The sequence below is a fragment of the Pan troglodytes genome, chromosome 11 (genome assembly GCF_028858775.2).
Source record: "Pan troglodytes isolate AG18354 chromosome 11, NHGRI_mPanTro3-v2.0_pri, whole genome shotgun sequence".
Classification (NCBI taxonomy): Eukaryota; Metazoa; Chordata; class Mammalia; order Primates; family Hominidae; genus Pan; species Pan troglodytes.
In genome coordinates, this window is record NC_072409.2 from 98,546,559 (window position 1) to 98,566,031 (window position 19,473).

The following is a 19,473-nucleotide window of genomic DNA, read 5'->3' on the forward strand; positions in this document are numbered from 1 at the left end:
TTTTAAGTAAGTTATTTCTGTTAACTTCATCTCAATAAACATGCTAAACACTTAAAATACAGACTATATAATTTTAAAAATTATGTATTAAATTGCTCAACCACTTCTTGGTTGTTTTTAGACAAAGTCTCACTCTGTCACCCAGGCTGAAGTGCAGTGGCACAATCGTGGCTTACTGCAGCCCCTACCTCCCAGGCTCAGGTGATCCTCCCACCCCAGCCTCCTAAGTAGCTGGGACTACAGGTGTGTGCCACCATGCCCAGCTAATTTTTTGTACAGTCAGGGTTCTACCAAGTTGCATAGGCTGAACTCCTGGACTCAAGCAACCTACTCATCTTGGCCTCCCAAAATGCTGGGATCACAGGCATGAGCCACAACACCCGCCATGCTCAACCACATTCTAACACACAGATATTCTAGGCAAAATAGTAATGAAAAATGTTAATACATAACACTGAAAACAAGAATGGTAAATTCCTAAATGCCAAATAAAGGCAAAAAGACTTCCCAGTAAAACAGAATTGAGCTACCATTGTGAGTATTTGACCAGAACCAAATACTGCCCACGGGGACCTCAGAATGTGAGACCTGAGTAGGGATGGTGTATTAGTCTATTCTCACTTTGCTATAAAAAAAAACCTCCTGAGACTAGGTAATTTATAAAGAAAAGAGGTTCAATTGACTCACAGTTCCACAGACTGTACAGGAAGCATGGCTGAGGAGGCCTCATAAAACTTACATTCATGGCAGAAGGGGAACGGGAAGCAGGCAGGTCTTACATGGCTGGAGCAGGAGGAAAAGAGCGCAGAGGGAGGTGCTACACACTTTTAAACAACCGGATCTTATGAGAACTCACTATCAATGGAACAGCAAGGGGGAAGTCCGCCCACATGATCAAGTCACCTCTCACCAGACCCCTCCTTCACCACTGGGGATTACAATGCGACATGAAATTCGGGCAGGGACACAAATCCAAACCATATCAGATGCACATTTAGACCCATGGCCCTACCTGGTTGACAGATAAAAATGAGCTAACTACAGGAACTGGGAGAAAACAGTCTGCTGAATGAAAACCTGAATATCTGAACTTATCTGGCTAGAGTTTCATTAAAATAGTTCTCCAGCCCTAGTATGGGGACAGGACAGAGTCAACCACATGATATCAGAATCCCAAGCCTAAATCAATAGGTTCAAAACTGAGCCATACAATTTACAGAAACATGAACAACCAAAAATAATACAAAAACTGGACATATGGCCAGAGTATACTGGAGGGTTCAGGAAGACACAATCATCCCTAAAGGGAGGCTTCCACAACTAAGAAAATGTATGGGAGAAAAGCCACCACAGAAAATAATTCTCGATTCAAGCATGGAGACAATAAGTATATAAATAAGTTCAAAGCCATGAATGACAATCTAAATATCCCACTGCCCAAAATGGGATAATGTAAAACAATAAAATAGAGATAAGAGAATAATCAAAATTACTTTCACCATTAGAGTTTTTTAAATGTTTTTAAAAAGATAAAGAAGTGATAAACATATGTTAAAAAAGAACAGGGGTTTATGAAACAGAAAATAGACAAAAATAATCAAATAATATATCTAAAAATATGAAATAAAGCAATGAAAATTAATAATAATAACATAATACCAGAAATTTAAAACTCAATGGATGGGTTCAATAGCAAGCAGAAAAAGCTAATGAAAATTGATAAAATGGAAGAGAGCAGAAGGAGGTAAAGGAAGGAAAACAGTAGAGGTATACAAAACGTGTTGCAATAAGAAGTATAGAAAGCATTTAATAGAAATTATTCAAGGAGAGAATTGAAAGACTGAAGGCAGGAGTACAGATGGGAGATAATAGTCAAAATATTAATAGCTCAGGATTTGAGAACTGATGAAGATATGAATTAACAGTTTTAAAGAGCATCAAAAAATTGCAAGAAGAGTAAATAAAACTCTGTTCACACTTAAAAATGTCTTAGTGAAACTTCAGGACACCAAAGATAGAGACAAATCTTTAAATGAACCAGCTTGAGAAGAAAACACTTCTAACAACTAAAGATCTCTGGAATAACAGCATAGTTCTCATATCAACAAACAAAGCCAGAAGGAAAATAATTAATATCTTTCACATGCCAAGGTTTACTACTCATAGATCCTAGATGAAAAAATCATTAAAATATATATTTTAAGAAGAAAATGAACTCAAAAGCAAGGTATGAAACAAAATAAGCAGTGATGAAGAAAGACACTAACAGATATATACAAGGAATTAAATAAACATATATTATCTAAAGCAATCATAGCAATATCTGAATGAGCTAAAATAAGGTAGAACTAACATTCTCAACAACAAAACGATATTGGATCATCAAAGATACCATAGTTAAACATTTCAAAGTCCTTGTATTGTAGGAGGATACAGCTAGTGATGAACTTTAGACTTTGTCAAATAAATGATATATGTTATAATTTCAAGAATAATTATTTAAAGAATAAAAAATAAATATAAAAAATAAAAATTAGAGGTCAGAAGAGAAATGAAAAAAAAACTGTATCAAATCAAAGGCAAGAAAGTCATTTTTAAAAAGGAGCATAAGCCAAAACCACAGTGAGATACCATCTCACACCAGTTAGAATGGTGATCATTAAAAAGTCGGGAAACAAGAGATGCTGGAGAGGATGTGGAGAAACAGGAATGCTCTTACACTGCTGGTGGAAATGTAAATTAGTTCCACCATTGTGGAAGACAGTGTGGCGATTCCTCAAGGATCTAGAACCAGAAATACCATTTGACCCAGCAATCCCATTACTGGGTATACCCAGAGGATTATAAATCATCCTACTATAAAGGCACACGCACTTGTATGTTTGTTCACAATAGCAAAGGCTTGGAACCAACCCAAATGCCCATCAATGATAGACTGGATAAAGAAAATGTGGCACATATACACCATGGAATACTATGCAGCCATAAAAAAGGATGACTTCATGTCCTTTGCAGGGACATGGATGAAGCTGTAAACCATCATTCTCAGCAAACTAACACAACAGAAAACCAAATACCGCATTTTCTCACTCATAAGTGGGAGTTGAACAATGAGAACACATGGACACAGAGAGGGAAACATCACACACTGGGGCCTGTCGGGGTATGGGGGACTAGGGGAGGGATAGCATTAGGAGAAATACTTAATGTAGATGATGGGTTGATGGGTGCAGCAAACCACCACAGCACGTGTATACCTATGTAACAAACCTGCATATTCTACACATGTATCCCAGAACTTAAAGTATAATTTTAAAAAAAGGAGCATAAGAAAATAAAACGTACAAGAAAAAAATTAAAAATAAAGATAGTCATCACACAATGATCAAAAATTATTTACCAGAAAAATATATTCGTTCTAGACTTTTATGTACTCAACAACACAAGTTGTTGTAATTATCGTTATAATTATTCAAACAATAAAAAGTTATTTGAAGTAAAAATTAGGTAGCCTCTCCTTCCCCTCACTCAGTATACTTCCTGGAAAAAAAAATGTTTACACTTTGATATGTATACTCTCATTTTTTGTTCATATATTATAAACATCAATTCACACACATAAGGATTTTAAAAACTGGGATCCTATGATATATACTGGCAGCTTCCCAGGTCCATTACAGATTGATAGGAGGAACACATACACATGCACACACATACACTCAACCACACAATGATTAAGCTTGGATTAGGTTCCTGATTTGTTTATTTAAGAACGTGGAACATACTGAAGCAAGATGGCCCAACAAAGAAAAAGCAGGTGTAACTTACCTCAACTTAGTTTTCCTTGGCTCTCAGATCACTAACCCAACAGAAGGTAGTGCTGCAGTTGTTGGAAAAGTTATTTCTTGCTTCTTAAACCATACTTTATACTTACAGCTTGTTTCTTTTGGAAAGAACACACACAGTCCCTACTTTTAATAAATATTTACAGACATCAGGGACCAGCTTGTTCTTGAGTCAAACTAAGCACCAACAAACCATATCTTACTGTGTGTTTGGGGGAGGAGCTGACAGAGGCAGAGCCCTGGTACTCCTGACCAGGATGAGCACTGGCTATCTACTGACTCTGATTTACTATCCACTTACACTGGTGTTTCTTATACTCTGGTATGAGGACCACGATTTAAAATCTATTTCTTACTGGACAAATGATAGGAAACAACTGTATTCGGCCACTGGACAATAGGCAGCACAGAACTGTAATCCCTGAAAGAAAGCAAATAAACAGAGACAGCCCTTAATGATGGCTCGATTTCTGCCTAAAAGCACTTTCCAGAAGGGAGAGGGGTCCCAAGAAGAACATGACAGTCTCATTGAGTTGAAACAAGAGACTGCAGTTTAGGAAGTCTAAAACAGCCAGAATTTGTGAGGCATATGACCAAGTGAGGAGGAATCTACAGTGGAAAAAAGCTAAAGAAATCTGCATAAGAATTACTTTGAGTATGTGGCTAATCTTTATTTCTTTTTTTGCATATGCATAGTATGAAACACAACAAGGCCAGGCAAAGAACAACAGGAGCTATAAACAGAATATTATAAACAGCTATAAACATGTGCACACCAACATGGCACATGTATACATATGTAACAAACCTGCACGTTGTGCACATGTACCCTAAAACTTAAAGTATAATAATAATTTTAAAAATATGGAAAAAAAACTGAAGATATTTAAACTGAGATTTTAACACACCTCTCCCAGTAATTGATGGAAAAAGTGGACAGAAATAAGTAAGGATACAGAACATTTGAAAAACACTATCAAAAAACTTGACCTAACTGAATGTTTTATAAAACACTCCATACCCAACAACAGCAAAACAAATATTCTTTTCAAGTGCCATGGAACATTCAACATGATAAGACCACGTGCTGGGCTATAAAACAATTCTCAGTAAAGCTAAAAGCATTTTAAAATCATGCAAAGCATCTTCTATGACCACAATACAATAATAAAATTAAAAATAAATACCAGAAGGACGTCTGCAAAATCCCAAAATAGTTGAAACTAAAGAACCTATTTCTGACAAAGAGGCTCTGCTTAACCAATCTTTAGTCAACTCTCCTGAACCTTCTCCTAAGCCCATCTGTGCACTTCCTTGTAAAATCCAGTTTTAGCAAGGAACTCCACTAAGTCAGTTTAGCAAGAATCTCTTCCACCACAATACATAAATCAAGGCCAATATCTAACTGGGTTCCTCATCCTCCACCACCCCCTAGGCTGTATCTGATCACCCTGGCCTGTCTTCAATCAAAATCCTGATAAGGTCAGTTTAGCCAGAATCTCCCTTCCCACTGATGTTTCCTCTTACTAATTTTCCAATCCACTGACCTCTACCTTAGCTATAAATTCCCACTTACCCATGCTGTATTAGGAGTTGAGTCCAATTTTCTCCCCAACTGCAAAATCCGACTGTAGTGGTCCCTACCTATGATGATGGTCCTAAATAGTCTTCTTTACCAAACTTTAACAAATTTCATTGAATAACATTTTTCTATAATGCTTCTAAACTGTTCTACTTTCAAAGAAGAATCCAAGAGGAACTAGGAATTATTTTGAACTTAGAAAAATTTAAAATACACTTCAAAATTTGTAAGGCACAGCAAAAGCAATCCTTAGATGGATATCTATATTGCAACATACAATACTTAAATTGGAAAAAAAGAAATATCCATAATGATGCACGCTTCCAATTTAAAGAAGACACATCAAGATGAACACTTTTTCATGTGCTTATTGGCCATTAGTATGTCCGTATGTCCTCTTATTTATTTTTATTTTTATTTTTTTTTGAGACAGCCTCACTCTGTCGCCCAGGCTGGAGTGCAGTGGCAAGATCTCGGCTCACTGCAAGCTCCACCTCCCGGGTTCACGCCATTCTCCTGCCTCAGCCTCCTGAGTAGCTGGGACTACAGGCGCCCGCCACTACACCCAGCTAGTTTTTTGTTTGTTTGTTTGTTTGTTTGTATTTTTAGTATAGACGGAGTTTCACCGTGTTAGCCAGGATGGTTTTGATCTCCGGACCTCGTGATCCGCCCGACTCGGCCTCCCAAAGTGCTGGGATTACAGGCGTGAGCCACCGCACTCGGCCTGGATGTCCTCTTATGTGAAATATCTGTTCAAGTGTTTTGCTCATTTTTCTATTGGGTTGACTGTCCTTTTCTTATTTAGTCACAGGAATTCTTCATATATCCTGTACTACTCCTTTCCTGGACATATATACTGAAAATATCTTTTCATACTCAGAAAGTAGCCTTTTAATTCGTTTAATGGTATTTTTTAATGAACATTAAGTTCTTGGTTTTAACATAGGCCAATTTATCAATTTTTCATTTCTATTTAGTGCTTTTTATGCCTGGTTTAAGAAATTGGGCAGGTGCAGTAGCTCACACCTGTAATCCTAGCACTTTAGGAGGCCAAAGCAAGTGGATTGCTTGAGCTCAGGAGTTTGAAACCAGCTTGGGCAACATGGCATAACCCTATCTCTACAAAAATACAAAAAATTAGCCAGGCATGGTAGCATGCGCCTGTAGTACCAACTACTTGGGGGGCTGAGGTGGGAGAATCACTTGAACCCAGGAAGTTGAGGCTGCAGCAAGCTGAGATTGTGCCGCTGCACTCCAGCGGGGTGACAAAGTAAGACCTTATTTCAAAAAGAGAGGGGAGGGGAGGGGAGAGGAGAGGAATAAATATTGCCCTACTACAAAGTCACAAAGATGTTCTCCTATGTTTTCCTCTAAAAGCTTTACTGCTTAACCCTTCACATTTAGACTATAATCAATCTATAACTGACTTTTGGGTTTGGAGTTGGCTAAAATATTCTATTAAATAGGTTTTTTTGGATTTTTAGCTATGTAGCTACATCATCTGCTATTTTGGTTGTCTCCAAATTTCCATAATTATAAACAATGCTGTAGTGAGCATTCTTGTATATGTGCTCATATACAAGATTCCTTTTAGTGTTTCTAACTAGAAGTAGAATTATTACTTTTTTAGTACATACTTTAAAAAGTAGAAAGCATATTTCAAACATTAAAAAAGTATGGAAAATAATATAATCAACATTAATGTAACAACTAGATTTTAAAATATTCACATTATGCCATATTTAATTCATCACTTTTATTTTTGAGAAAAAATGAATTTGTAAATAATATTGCCCCATAAAACAATCTACCTTCTTCCCTCCCTGGAAATAATCAGTATCTTAAATTTGGTGTTTATCTTTCTGATCTATGTTTGAATACTATATATGTATGTAGTACATACATATATAGTATATATGTATGTGTATACTGTATATGTAGTATATACACACGTGTATGTCTACATGTGTGCAGTTATGTGTAACTATATTTTTACAAATGTGTATGTCTACATATACATCTACAAAAATATATAGTATCATTTTGTGATTTCTAAACATTTTACACTTAGAAATTATATCATAGTATATATACTGTTATTCAACTTTCTTCTTTTAAATCAACTTTTGCTTTTTAAGCATTTCTATTTTGATAAGTTTAGATCTAGTTTATGCATGTTAAATGCAGTAGAGTATCAAATTATATTAATGTATCACAATGTATTTGTATCTATCACTAAGAGACATTTAGATTGCTTCTAATTGTTCACTATTACCAAACTGCTGCAGTGAACACCCTTATTCATGTATCCTGTTTCACTACCTTTAAAAACATCATAAGAATCTCTTTAAGAGTAAAATTTTTCTCTCAAGGGTTTTTATATTCCCTAGATAAAATTACAAATATTGGAAAATATATTACCAAATTTAAAACCTTTTTATATCTGAAGATAACTTTACCTGCCTACATTTGATTATATATCATTCTTTTCTTCAGAACAAAGTTTCTTAAGAAGCAACTAATCTACACTGAAAACAAACTATTCTAAAGCCTTAAATACTTTCCAGACTAAACAAACCCTTTGTATCAGTTTCCTGTCATTCAAAATAAATTTTATTATTTAGTCATTAGCATTCAATTCAGATGTTCAAACCCAACATTGTTAAGGTTATTTATTCTAAAGAAAAAAATACTATCAAATAGAATGAGTTCGTGTGACAAAATTGACTTATGGAAAGTAACTTTGATGTCTTTTCATAGAAAAATCAAATGATTATAACACTCAAGATTTTCTTATGTAATTCTTTAAGAAAATTTAAAAATACTATATATATGTAGTATTTATATATATGTAGGATTTATATATATGTAGTATTTATATATATATATGTAGTATTTATATATATACATGGTACCCAAAATATGTGGAAACAAACTATAGTAGTAAATAAATTTAGAATAATATATGTATGGCCTCAAAAAATAAATATCATATGTATATGGACTCATGTCTGAATACAACCTAAGGGATAAACATTGAAAGTTAATCTCCAGAGTTACAAAATAAAATTCCAAAATATACTTGCCATTTACTCAAGTGATATATCTGCCTGTGGAGGATACAAAGAATCCTGTTGACTTTATAGCAAAATACAAATTAGAATACAGCTAAAAAATATAAAAGCTGGAACATGGAAAAAACCCAAACATCCATCAATGGCTGAATAAACAAAATGTGGTATATACATAAAATGGAATATTATTCAGCCTTAAAAAGTAAGGAACTTCTGGCACATGGTTCAACACGGACAAATCTTGAAGAAATAGTAAATGAAATAATCCACATACAAAAAAGACAAATATTAAATGATTCCACTTACATGAAGCACCTAGAATAGGCAAATCCATAGAGACAGAAAGCAGAAAGAGACAGGGGCTGTGAGAAGTAGGAAATGAGAAACAAATATATATATATATATATATATATATATATATATATATATATATACACACACACACACACACTCAAAATACATTCTCACCTACAGTGTAGGCTAATTGTACAGCAAACAAATGTGTAAATCATTTCTATATTTTAGGTATATGGGGAGGGCAGGAAAGGGGAAAAAGTGGAAAGAATAAGGGGAAAAACATAAAAATGGAAAGGCATAGAAGAGCTTTATCTTCATATTAATCACAATTTTAAATTACATATCTGTATGCTTATTGATTACTATTTGCATTCTCCAATAAGTTGAAGCTCTATGAGGCCAGGAGCCATGTGTGTTCTGCTAAATATTTTACTTATAGTGCCCAGCATATTTATTGAAGTAACAAAGGAAAGCAAAAGCAGCACAAAAGGTCACACAGATTCAGTTACATGTAACTAATATTATAAAACTCCATAGTTTAAAAGCATTTTCCCATATATTATTTTCTTAGCTATAATGGTTTACCTGGTCCCAAGCCCTAGTACTTTTAGAGCATCAAGAGTCACTGCTCAAAGCCTATCTATAAGTCATGTTGCATCAGACTCTGAAGCATTCAAGACATAGAAAAGAGGAATATAATTGACCATAGGCTTCAGGACTCTAACTTAGCAAATAATTAGGTTTTAGGTTAATCTTATTCTGAAACTTTCCACTCTTACCTAGGGATAATTAACAGATGAGTTTACTTCCTCTGAGCTACAATCTTAGTGTATGAGTTTCTTGTGCTTGATTATCAATCATAAACTAACTAACATTCAAAACCTTTTGCCACATAGCCTTGAAGTTCATTGTCTTTCTTTAAAACAGATCCTGATAAGAAAAACTTACACAACTCTTGATTAAACTATTATCTCTGACCTTAATATTCTGATTTGCTCTTGACTTATGATATGCAATGCTTTTTCCTGTTGGACTGATTTCCTTTCTCTTTTTCTTTTTCTTTTTCTTTTTTTTTTTTGAGATGGAGTCTCGCTTTGTTGCCCAGGCTGGAGTGCAGTGGCGTGATCTCGGCTCACTGCAAGCTCCGCCTCCCAGTTTCACACCAGTCTCCTGTCTCAGCCTACCGAGTAGCTGGGACTACAGGCGCCTGCCACCACACCCGGCTAATTTTTTGTATTTTTAGTAGAGACGGGCTTTCACTATGTTGGCCAGGATGGTCTCGATCTCTTAACCTCGTGATCCACCCGCCTCAGCCTCCCAAAGTGCTGGGATTACAGGCGTGAGCCACTGCGCCCAGCCTGGACTGATTTCTTAGGCACAGATACATTCAAGTTCTTATCTTATTAATCAATCTCATTAATTATTGCACATAATCACACTGCCTGTTTTCTAAACCTACAGAAATTATTATTTGGGATAACTATCAACCTGTAAAAAATGAAACGGGACCCCCTACTTCACACCACATATAAAAAATTAACTCAAAGTTGATGAAAGGCCTAAATATAAGAGTTAAAACTATTCAACAACTACAGAAAAACAGGATAAATCTCTGACTATGGGATTTCATTATGGATTCTGAGATTATGACACCAAAAGCATAAGCTACAACAAGAATAAACAAACGGAACTTCATTAAAATGAAAAACTTTCATGCATCAAAGGATACTATCAAAAAGGGGAAATATAGCCTACGGAATGGGAGGAAACTCTTGCAAATGTCTAACATCTACAATATGTAAAGAACTATGGTTAGGCACGGTGGCTCACACCTGTAATCCCAGCAGTTTGGGAGGCCAAGGCTGGTGGATTACTTCAAGTCAGGAGTTCAGGACCAGCCTGTGTTGGCAACATGGTGAAACCCCGTCCCTACTAAAAACACAAAAATTAACCAGGCATGGTGGTGTGTCCAGAATTGGTGGGTTCTTGGTCTCACTGACTTCAAGAATGAAGCCACGGACCCTCGCGGTGAGTGTTACAGCTCTTAAAGTGGCGCGTCTGGAGTCTGTCCCTTCTGATGTTCAGATGTGTTCCGAGTTTCTTCCTTCTGGTGGGTTCGTGGTCTCGCTGGCTCAGGAGTGAACCTGCAGACCTTCGCGGTGAGTGTTACGGCTCTCAACACAGCGTGTCTGGAGTTGTTCCTTCCTCCCGGTGGGCTCGTGGTCTCGCTGGGCTCAGGAGTGAAGCTGCAGATCTTCACGGTGAGTGTTACAGCTCATAAAAGCAGCGTGGACCCAAAGAGTGAGCAATAGCAAGATTTCTTGCAAAGAGCGAAAGAACAAAGCTTCTGCAGAGTGGAAGGGGACCAGAGGAGGTTCCCAACGCTGGCTCGGGCAGCCTGCTTTTATTCTCTTATCTGGCCCCACCCACATCCTGCTGATTGGTAGAGCCCAGTGGCCTCTTTTGACAGGGCGCTGATTGGTGCATTTACAATCCCTGAGCTAGATACAAAGGTTCTCCACGTCCCCATCAGATTAGTTAGATACAGAGTTTCCACACACCGGTTCTCCAAGGCCCCACCAGAGCAGCTAGATACAGAGTGTTGATTGGTGCACTCATAAACCTTGAGCTAAACACAGGGTGCTGATCGGTGTGTTTACAAACCTTGAGCTAGATACAGAGTGCCGATTGGTGTATATTTACAGTCCCTGAGCTAGACATAAAGGTCCTCCAAGGCCCCAACAGACTCAGGGGCCCAGCTGGCTTCACCCAGTGGATCCCGCACCGGGGCTGCAGGTGGAGCTGCCTGCCAGTCCCGGTGCCGTGCGCCCGCACTCCTCAACCCTTAGGTGGTCTACGGGACTGGGCGCCCTGGAGCAGGGAATGGTGCTCGTCGGGGAGGCTCGGGCAGCACAGGAGCCCATGGAGTGGGTGGGAGGCTCAGGCATGGCGGGCTGCAGGTCCCGAGCCCTGCCCGGCGGGAAGGCAGCTAAGGCTCTGTGAGAAATCGAGTGCAGCGCTGGTGGGCTGGCACTGCTGGGGTACCCAGTACACCCTCCGCAGCCACTGGCCCGGGTGCTAAGTCCCTCATTGCCTGGGGCCGGCAGGGCTGGTCGGCTGCTCCGAGTGCGGGGCCCGCCAAGCCCACGCCCACCCGAAACTCCAGCTGGCCGGCAAGCACCGCACGCAGCCCCGGTTCCCGCTCGCGCCTCTCCCTCCACACCTCCCTGCAAGCTGAGGGAGTGGGCTCCAGCCTTGGCCAGCCCAGAAAGGGGCTCCCACAGTGCAGTGGTGGGCTGAAGGGCTCCTCAAGTGCCGCCAAAGTGGGAGCCCAGGCAGAGGAGGTGCAGAGAGCAAGCGAAGGCTCTGAGGACTGCCGGCACGCTGTGACCTCTCAGTGGCACAGGCCTGTAATCCCAGCTACTCAGGAAGCTGAGGCAGGGTAATTGCTTGAAACCAGGAGGCAGAGGTTGCAGTGAGCCAAGATCATACCACTGCACTTCAACCTGGGCAACAGAGCAAGACCCCGTCTCAGTTAAAAAATAAAAATAAAAACAAAACTATTACAATAAAAAAAGATAAACAACCCAGTTTTCAAAATGGGTAAAGGACACGAACAGACATTTCTCCAAAGATGATAAACAACTGGCCAAAGAAACACATGCAAATATGGTCAGCATCATTACTCATTAAGAAAATGCAAATCAAAACCCACAATTTTGGCGACAATAAAGAACAAAAATAATACAAAACAAAAACAGACCATAACAAGTATTGGTGAGGATGTGGGGAAATTAGAACCCTCATAGACTGCAAACAATATAAAATTGTGCAGCCACTGTAAAAAAAAAAAAAAAAAAGTTTGGCAGTTCCTTAAAAAATTAAACATAAAGCAGGGTACTATCGCTCATGCCTATAATCCCAGTACTCTGGGAGGCTGACATGGGAGGATCGCTTGAGGCCAGGAGTTCAAGACTAGCCTAGGCAACAAAGTGAGACCCCGACCCTACAAAAAATAGAAAAATAAAAAACAAACATAGATTAGCATATGGCCCAGCGATTCCACTCATAGGTTTATACCCAAAAGAACTGAAAACAGGTATTCAAACAATCCCTTGTATACAAAGGTTCATAGCAGCACTATTCAGAGTAGCCAAAATGTGGAAGGAACCCAAATGTCCACCAAGGGATTAATGGAGAAACAAATTGGTATACATAAACAAAGGGATATTATTCAGCCATAAAAAAGTAATGAACTTCTGACACAGGCTTCAATGTGGATGAATCTTGAAAATATTATGCCAAGTGAAAGAAGCCAGACAGAAAGGTCACATATTGTATGAATCTATTTATGTGAAATATTCAAAATAGGTAAATCCATAGAAACAGAAAGCAGATAAGCAGTTGCCAGCAATTGAAAGAAGGGACAAATGGGGACACAGAGACTGACTGGTTAATGGGCATGGGGTCTCCTTCATTGCTGATGAAAATGCTTTTGAATTACAGTTCACTGCTAAACAACATTGTGAATGCATTAAATGCCACTGAATTCTATGCTTTAAAATACAACTAATGTGAAATTTATATATTGTTAATGGTTACCTGAAAATACATTTGTTTTCAAAATATGTCATCATTGGCAGACATTTTTTGCTAAGCATTTTATTTCCATCTCAGAAAAATGCAGTTCCTAAAATCCTCATTTCTACATAGCAAAAAAAAAAAAAAAAAAAAAATATATATATATATATATATATATATATATATATATATATATATTCTAGCTTGAGAAGACTGGGAGTCTTGCTTTGCAGAGGAAAAAAATAATGGCTGAACTTTCCTAGGATAATATTTTGATTTTAGCTACTTAAGCAATTATTATTGATTTTATAGGATATTCTTTAAAACTATGGCCAACATATATTTAATATTTAACCCCAAAGAGAAGTACTCCAATCCGAGCTATGCCACTGATCTGTAGCTTACATTTTATCATTAAGGAAAAATGACCAAAAGATCATTGAAATAAAGAAGATATATCTACTTATAATACATGGGGGTAAAATTTCCTACTTCTATAAAATAAAAAAGTTTTTGTATTATGAATTCAAAACCCCTTTACTACTGACTCCAGCTCAACTGCCTTCATTGACAAACTTGCTACCCAGAATTCTCAGTATCAGCTAGGAAAACATTAGTAATTCTGTGCAAGTATTTTGCATTCTCATACTTATTTTTAGATATGAAACAAAAGGGAAAGCAGAAATTGTAAAAAAATAAAAGGGGGGAGCTGATATTCAAGTGTGTTATATAATGAACTCAGATTTGCTTAAAGAGCAATGGAAAGATACTAAAAGTTTTTAAACAGATGAGAGACATTCTCAGAACTATAGTTTAAAAGGTCAATCTGCAGCACTGTTGAAAATAGATATGAAGAGATAAGAGTGGATGCAGATGTTTATGAGTTTATTGTAGTTGACTAGGGAAGAAATGGTGGTGGTATGAATAAGGGCATAACAGTGAGGATGGAAAGAAATAAGATAGGATGTTTGTGATGTGAAATATTAAGGCTTAGTATGGACTTCAATGAGGGGAGGTCAGAAAAAAAATAATACATAAACTTATAACACCATGGTTTCTGGTTTGAGGAAACTGATAGATTATAATACCATTTACTAAGATTTAGAATAATGGACGGGAATAAATTTGGAGATCGTGAATTTGGTTTCAAACATGTTGAATCTCAGTGAGACCTCCAAAAGGAGATGTTGTGTAGACATTTGGATATACTTAGTTGCAGTTCAGAAAGAGGGGTCTATGCTAGATATACAGGTCTGAAAGTCAACTGGCAAGAAATGACTAAAATCATGGGATGATAGATGAGATTGTCATAGGCAAATATGCAAATGAAGTACAGAGAATGCCTATGACAAAGTTCAACAATACTGCAACAGTAAACAGCTGATTTCAGGGGGAAAAGCTGGCAATGGAGAATGTGAATAGGTGGCCAGAGGTACAGAGATAAAACCAGAAGAGATGGTGCCAGAGTGTTGAAGAAAAAATTTGTTTTAAAGAGTGTGACCAGCTTTTTCATATACTGGTGAGAATTTGAAAAAGTATCCTTTAGTTACCTCCTGGTTATTTAACAATTTACCTAGATTTTTCTGTCCTTGATTTAATTATCCTTAACAAATTGTAGTCTAAAATATTGATTGCTATGAACTTAATTACGTCCTCTCAAAATCTGTATGTGACATATGTGTTATATATGACATATGTTGGTCAGCTATAACTGTGTTCATACATCAGATTTGAACTCAGCTGAAACTCTAACCCCTAATGTGATGATAGTTGGAGATGGGGACTTTGAGTAGCAATTAGGGATAGAAAGGGGTCCTCATGATGGACTGAGTGGCTTTTTACGATGAGAAATCTGAAATGTGATAATACACTGAGAAAGCAGCCATCTACAAGCCAGGAAGAGAGCCCTCATCAGGAGCCTAATCCATCGGCACCATGATCTTGAATTTCTCAGCCTCCAAAACTATCACAAATGCATGTCTGTTAAGCCACCCAGCCTATGGCGTTTTGTTATATCAGCAAGAGATTTGCTTTAGCTCTTTTTCCACTCACAAGCAGAATACAGCTTTCCCTGCCTTGTGTCCCTAATATTCTCTTATTATTGCTTTTAATCACACTTTTGCTTGTCTTCTCTGCTAAGCTATGAGGACCTGATAAAAGGGGTAACATTATTTCTCTTTGTTTACCTCTGCCTAAAAAAGTACCCAGCTAAAGCATTTTACATAGGCTACAGATTAGTATAGAAAGACCTATTACTAAACCACTGCACATTTCTGATTTACTTAGCCAAGGTCACAGAAAACACACAATGAATGTCAGTACACCCAGGATTCCTAGCAAGAACATGCAATTGTGGTTGACAATGTGTAATATATAATTTGCTGGATTAGAGAAGCTTAATTTTCTGCTGCACTTGAGCCCCTTATTATAGTTTTATATCACCATTCTGAAAGAATGTACACAAACTTTTTTTACTAATACTTTCACTTGGAAGAATGTTAACATATGTTGGACTGTGATGGGTACTTAATCTAATTTAGCATTGGTAAGGCAACAACTTCAACTGAGTGAGAAAGCTGACTAAGCCTGCTGGCATTTCTGAAAGCTTGCCTCTTACTATCTAGCTTCCAAAGAGTGGTTTCACCTCACTAGCAAATGGCAGATACCCCTATTTAAATTAAGCCTTCCTAGAGCTTGAAACTATACTGTATGTTCAGCCCCTAGTTAGTGCCTGGCTCTGAATTATATTGTTTAAATATTGAATGAATGAATAAATGAACACATGAATGCTCATTAAATACTGAAGGAACCAACCAATTTATCAGTTCACAGATTACTAAGTTCTTGGCCTTTTTATTAAAATATAGTTATGATATGATAGATATATCTTATAAATATAAATGAAATATTATAGGAACTATATTCCATGTAAGTTTTTTAAGTCCTCAGATTCCTATGCGATAGCAGCAACTAATATTTCTGACCATACTCAACGGTAGAAACTCTATAATCAGTCAGTGGTAGCATTATATTTTTAACTATATTTTGTAAATTGATGTACACTTGTCATACAATGTTTTATAAAAGTCTTTAAAAGTTAACTTTTAAAATTCGATTTGGAAGTACTATTTAAATTCAGTTGAAAGGCAGTATTAATAGTATATCTTTTTTTGTAGATTCTAACCTTACATTTAAAAGAAACTTATTACTGCAGAAAAAGGGGTACATCTTATTACTTAAACAGTTAAGACTGAGTATGAAACTAGATATTAATGAATGACTCAAAAGTAAGACTGCCTGGCCCATAGAAAAACAAGCTGAAACTTCTGTTTCCCAACAAGGAGTAGATGTATTTATCTCTATTCCTCCTGCTAATTAATTATAAAAACCCAGAACATAATAAAACAAACATGAGACTTTGAAAAGTAGGGAAAAGAAGAAGGATAGAATAGGGAGCTCAGGAGTAGTGGAACAACATTAGAGAAGTGACTCACAGTGGTGAGTTCCTTGAGTTTTCTTCTTTCCTCCTACATACCCCAAACTAGTTCCTAGAGAAACTCACCACCTACAAGTGCCAATGAACAGAAACAAAAAATGCTTCAAGGAAAGCCTACTCTCTCTAGCCAAAGGACCAGGAAAGGTGAGGACCACTAAAACAAAAACCCTGCTCACCATGCCCACCCTACTCCAGCCATAATCAACTGGGGGGGAAAAAACAAAACAAAAAGCAGCCATGTTCCGTCAATGAAAGCAGAGTGAGGGCCAGCCACGGTGGCTCACACCTGTAATCCCAGCACTTTGGGAGGCCAAGGCAAGTGGATTACTTGACATCAGAGCTCAAGACCAGTCTGGACAACATGGTGAAACCCCATCTCTACAGAAAATACAAAAATTTGCCGGGCGTGGTGACGCATGCCTATAATCCCAGCTACTAGGGAGGCTGAGGCAGGAGATTTACTTGAACCCAGGAGGCAGAGGCTGCAGTGAGCCAAAATCACTCCACTGCACTGCAGCCTGGGCGACAGAGCAAGACTCCGACTCAAAAAAAAAAAAAAAAAAAGAAAGAAAGAAAGAAAGCAGAGTGAGAAGCCTGCACTTTCACCAACACTAAGCAGGAACCCCTTCAAACTCTCTCAATGCAATATCAGCAGAGGAAAAGAGGTAAAAGGGAGGAGTAAGTCTCCCATCTTTTTCTAGTAGTATTGACGTGACCTTCTCCCTCAGGCATGATATCATCAGAGGCCTGCTAAAATAAAACATTTAAATAAGATCCACAGTCTCAAAATATAATACACATAATCACTGATTTACAATGCTTCTCCTTAACGATTTTTCAACTTTATGATGGTGTAAAGCTTTCGCAATTTTAACATACTTCAAATTTTGAATTCTGATCTTTTCCCAGGCTGGCAATAAGTGACGTACGACATACTCGGTGCGTTATCATAAAATGGGTTTTGGTGGGCGCAGTGGCTCATGCCTGCAATCCCAGCACTTTGGGAGGTGGAGGCAGACAGATCACTTGAGGTCAGGAGTTCGATATCAGACTGACCAACATGGTGAAACCCCGTTTCTACAAAAATACAAAAAATAGCCAGAAGTGGTGGCTAGCATCTATAGCCCCAGCTACTCAGGAGGCTGAGGCAGAAGAATACCTTGAACCCGGGAGGCAGGGGTTGCAGTGAGCCAAGATGGTACCACTGCACTCCAGCCTGAGTGACAGAGCGAGACTCTGTCTCAAAAAATATATATAAATAAAATAAAATGGGTTTTGTGTTAGATAGTTTTGCCCAACTGTAAACTAATGGAAGTGTTCTGAGCATTTTAAGGTAGTCTAGGCTAAGCTATGATGTCTGGTAGTTTACATGTATTCAATGCATTTTCTTTTTCTTTTCCTTTTTCTTTTTCTTTTTTTTTTTTTTGAGACAAGAGTCTTACTCTGTCACCCAGACCCAGGTTGGAGTGCAATGGCATGATCTCGGTTCACTGCAACCTCCACCTCCTGGGTTCAAGCGATTCTCCTGCCTCAGCCTCCTGAGTAGCTGAGATTACAGGCGTGCGCCACCACGCCTGGATAATCTTTGTATTTTTAGTAGAGACAGGGTTTCACCATGTTGTCCAGGCTGGTCTCGAACCCCTGACCTCAAGTGATCTGCCCGCCTAAGCCTCCCAAAGTGCTGGGATTACAGGCATGAGCCACCGTGCCCCAGCAACATTTTTGACCTACGATATTTTCAACTTATGATGGATTTATCCAGACATAACCCAAGGTATGTTGAGAAACATCTGTAGTCCACATGTCCAGGAGACAATTAAAAAATAATTCATCACACAAAGTACAAGGAAAATCTACAATCAAAGGATGAAATTATATTCAAAGGATGCCACCACCATGATATAACACATGTCAGAATTACTTGACAAGAACTTTAAACCAGCCATGATTAAAATGCTCCGGTGAACCACTAAAGAACACTCTTTTTCACTCTTTTTTTTTTTTTTTTTTTTTTTTTTTTTTTTTTTTTTGAGACGGAGTCTCGCTCTGTCGCCCAGGCTGGAGTGCAGTGGCGCGATCTCGGCTCACTGCAAGCTCCGCCTCCCGGGTTCACGCCATTCTCCTGCCTCAGCCTCCCGAGTAGCTGGGACTACAGGCGCCCGCTATCACGCCCGGCTAATTTTTTGTATTTTTAGTAGAGACGGGGTTTCACCGTGTTAGCCAGGATGGTCTCGATCTCCTGACCTCGTGATCCGCCCGTCTCGGCCTCCCAAAGTGCTGGGATTACAGGCGTGAGCCACCGCGCCCGGCCAGAACACTCTTAAAATAAATTAAATAGAAACTCTAAGCAAATAAACAATTATACATAAAGAAGAACCCAATGGAAATTTTAGAACTAAAAATTACAATAGCCAAAATTAAAAACTTGCTGCATGAGCTCATGAGAGAAGAGACAATCAGTAAACTTGAAGACACGACACAATAGAAATTACCAAATCTGAATAACAGAGACAAAATTAGGTTGAAAGTCTGAAAAATAAATTGAAGAGACCCTCAGTGACCTGTAGGACAATCATAAAAGATCCAGCATTCATGTGA

At 38.1% G+C, this 19,473-nt stretch overlaps 1 protein-coding gene across 11 annotated transcripts in view; it reads right to left on the bottom strand.

Moving 5' to 3' along the window:
- CNTLN (centlein) overlaps positions 1-19,473 on the bottom strand; it is a 478,854-nt gene that overhangs the window by 136,483 nt on the left and 322,898 nt on the right. The window lies entirely within an intron of this gene.